This window comes from Leuciscus leuciscus (assembly GCF_965113295.1).
Source record: "Leuciscus leuciscus genome assembly, chromosome: 7".
Lineage (NCBI taxonomy): Eukaryota > Metazoa > Chordata > Actinopteri > Cypriniformes > Leuciscidae > Leuciscus > Leuciscus leuciscus.
Genome location: NC_138731.1, coordinates 6,593,373 through 6,597,268, shown reverse-complemented (window position 1 = coordinate 6,597,268; position 3,896 = coordinate 6,593,373). Strand labels below are relative to the sequence as shown.

The 3,896-nt window shown below is 38.3% G+C and overlaps 1 long non-coding RNA gene across 1 annotated transcript; it reads right to left on the bottom strand.

Moving 5' to 3' along the window:
- Positions 1 to 2,271: 2,271 nt before the first annotated feature.
- On the bottom strand, positions 2,272 to 2,813 carry LOC309503584. Its single transcript, XR_014207755.1, has 2 exons — positions 2,675 to 2,813; positions 2,272 to 2,632 (listed from the first exon to the last, which is right to left on the bottom strand). It is a non-coding gene; the product is annotated as an uncharacterized lncRNA (long non-coding RNA).
- Between the last annotated feature and the right edge of the window lie 1,083 nt (positions 2,814 to 3,896).

Sequence of the window (3,896 nt, the reverse complement as noted above, 5' to 3'; positions counted from 1 at the left end):
TATATAATCTCTAGTGTGTGCCATTTTATTAATAAACCCATTTATACTTTTAATTGTCTCTGTGTTTGAAAACCCACCTTATAAAAGTCAATGAAACTTCAAGATCTAAGCTACAAGCTCGATATTGACTACCTTGAGTAGTTTTAATTCATAAACTCAGAAAGTTTGATATTCGCGGCCAGAAGATAAAACTTTCGTGGAGTTTAAAAGGGATACCCCTTCTTAACTGTAATGATCAGACAGTACAGAACAAGGTAATCTCGATAATTGATAAAATAAATGTACATGCGACTTATGAATTATGACCATGCGTTATAAATATTAATATTCCCTATAGTCTTGAGCTAATTCACATTTACCCCGAGTCGTTTACGTTACAATTTTCTTTATTTTACAAAAGCACAATGTTTTGATTTGATTGTAAGTGGACACATACAAAAGTAGAAATATCACAGATTCTTTTTTTATATTTCTTTTTTCTGTATAACCATAAATGACGGAGTAATTTAAGTTTATTGTACTACAATGTGAAGAAAATCCAGCAAAACGCGGGGGCGCGTTTTCCGACCTCAGAGGGTTAATAATTAAACAACATTCACAAATGGCAAATTAACACTGTGTGCTCATTAAAATAGGTCTATTTACTATTTAAAGAACAATCTCGATGAGGCCAGTGCTAAGAGAGCTAGGGTGGGTATTGGCCACAGATGATTGTTTTGCACTCATTAGCATGATTGTTGTCGCTGTGAGAGCTGTCTGTACCTGCAGCTAAAATACAACAAATCAAGCGTCATTCTTCTTCATTTTTTATATGATATAGGATATCTGATTACCACAGCACATGCTTACATCAGTAAATAGTTCATAAACTATTGCTTCAACTGATCTATAACTTCTTTAACTTCAGTAAACACAGAAATGAACGATCGCACATACCTCTGCTTAGCCATGAACTGGTCGAAAGCTGATGACGTAACATGCAGGTAGGCCCGCCCTCACGTGATACTGATTGGTCGATTGATAAGCTTAAATCTGATTGGCCAAAGAGTACGAATCATCTGTGTAGGAGGATTGTGCTGCCAGGAAAGTCTCAAAAATGCACACACACAACCAAGGCGATTCGCACACGTGAATGACGATTTGCACATTCAAATTCAAGGATAAACTCGTACATTTTAAACATCCAAAGGTTATTGTGCACAGTTGTATATCTACGAATTGTGTTTTGCATTTGTGAAGTATATTTTACCAATATATAATTTTATTTTGCGCATGTGAATTGCTTTTTGTCAATTTTTTTCAAAAAATTTTTGGGTACGTGAATTAGGTTTCATGCATGTGAAATTGTCTACGCATGTATGAATCATGTTTTTTGCGTGAATTATTAATGAGATTGATTTCGCTCCATACTAACGATATATTGTATTATAGTGGAAACTCATTAAACATGAGTTCTATAAATGAAACCCAATGTACTATTGAAATTGATTTCTGGACATCTTAATGTTTTGAGTGAAAACCTCCTTCCATCAGCAATGGCATTGAAGATGAAACGTGGCTGGGTCTTTCAGCGTGACAATGATCCCAAAAACCCCGCCCGGGCAACGAAGGAGTGGCTTTGTAAGAAGCATTTCAAGGTCCTGGAGACTCCAGATCTCAACCCCATAGAAAATCTTTGGAGGGAGTTGAAAGTGCGTGTTGCCCAGCGACAGCCCCAAAACATCACTGCTCTAGAGGAGATCTGCATGGAGGAATGAGCCAAAATACCAGCAACAGTGTGTGAAAACCTTGTAAAGATTTACAGAAAACGTTTGATCTCTGTCATTGCCAACAAAGGGTATATAACAAAGTATTGAGATGAACTTTTGTTATTGACCAAATACTTATTTTCCACCATAATTTGCTAATAAATTCTTTAAAAATCAGACAATGTGATTTTCTGGATTTTTTTTTTTTCTCATTTTGTCTCTCATAGTTGAGGTATACCTATGATGAAAATTACAGGCCTCTCTCATCTTTTTAAGTGGGAGAACTTGCACAATTGGTGGCTGACTAAATACTTTTTTGCCCCACTGTATATTGTACATTTAACTGATATTGCATTGTATTAGCAACCCCACCCCTCACATATACCTGTCCCACCCACTTTTTAAGTTATGCCACTGGGGTTGACTGAAAAAGAATGAGGTAAAGAGTTAACTAGATTATGTGGACATGATGCTCCTTTAAAGCTGCAGTCCATAGCTTTTTGGGGATAACAATTATACAAAATAATTTTTTGAGCAAGTACATAACCAGCCAGTGTTCAACACTATCTGCTTGCCTTAGCTCGATTCAAAACGGTAAGCTTGTAATAATGTTTTTAACTCCAGTGGTACTGGTGGATTTCCGCGGGAAATTCGAGCATGTCTTTGCGTCATTACGTCACATCTGTACACATAAAGAAGGAGTCCCGGCTAGTAGGCTATGAGTGTGAGGATGTTGGACGTGGAGATTTATAGCCTTTTCTCACAGCACTTGATATGATTAAACTTTAATTTGATTAAACATCAATTTGATGGCGGATCCAGAAAGGTTCAAACGACAATCACCAGTGACAACTGGAGATTCACCCATTGTTAAACGCAAAAGACTTCGGACTTCGGAGTGACTACAGAAAAAAAGAGACTGCAACCGGCCCATGCGAAAACAAGGATAAATATCGGAAGGGCATTAAATGTAGTCACGCAATGCTGATGTTGTTAACATTAACAGTTTGAGAGCAAAGTATAATTTGCACGGTTTAACGTGATATGACATGCAATCGTTAGATTTAATCAGCGTGATTTTCTGCAATGCTTTTTTCCACTTGAACAAAAGTGGATGTTACTTGTTCAGACGACATTTTCCGGTGAAAATTCTTATGTTGGTCATTCTTCCAAAAAGTAGAATCTGTGATTGCGAATGACAGTATCCGCACCGGCGCGGTGATTGACAGCCGCACGTTCTCCTCAAAACACTGGATTCATCCGCGTTGTGCCATGCCGAGGCACAACCCACGTAAAGTTGATAATTCCGCGAATAACTGCAATTGCAGATTTCGAACAGAGATGGCGACAAAGAGGAAAAACTGCGGACTGCAGCTTTAAAACCCAAATGCAAATTAACACAGACAAAATGTGCAAATAAAATCTAAACATCCTGACTGTATTTTACAGTGACGGATATAAGTGTCTCTGTGTACAGAGGACACACACTGCCACAGAGGGTAAGAGACGGAGAGAGCGTCTGATACACGCTGACAGGGTCACCCAAGGTCATCAATCACCCTAAAACACGTACAACAGCAGCTGAGTGGTGTGGTCATCAAACAAAACAATTTAACAAAACACTGAGTACAGTAAACAAGGTCATTCTGTCAGCGCAGGTTAAGTGTGAGCAGCGAGGGCTGTTCTGAGCTGATCTGAGGTCAGGGGCGGCACTGCGGTTCTGTTTAAAGCTTTCCGTCTAAACAGATGGCCTGATCTCCAACCAGTTTACCCACGACAGGAACACACACTCTCGCAGAGCGAGAAGTGACTGTCATTCTTAATGGAAGGACAAAGGCATATGCACATGCTCAAACTTTGAATACACAACTATTTGCACACACACACACACACACACCCACATGTTGGTGCACTGTGCATCTATCATTATGGGAACATTCCATAGGTGTAATGTTTTTATATTGTACAAACTGTATATTCGCTCCCTTAACCCTAACTATCACAGAAAACATTCTGCATTTTTAATAAAACATTGTTTAGTATGTTTTTTAAATCCATTTTAATTACAAGGACTCGTAATTGTACTCGAAATCTCCTCATAAACCATGTTTATGTTGTAATACCAGTGTAATACCCATGTCATTATCC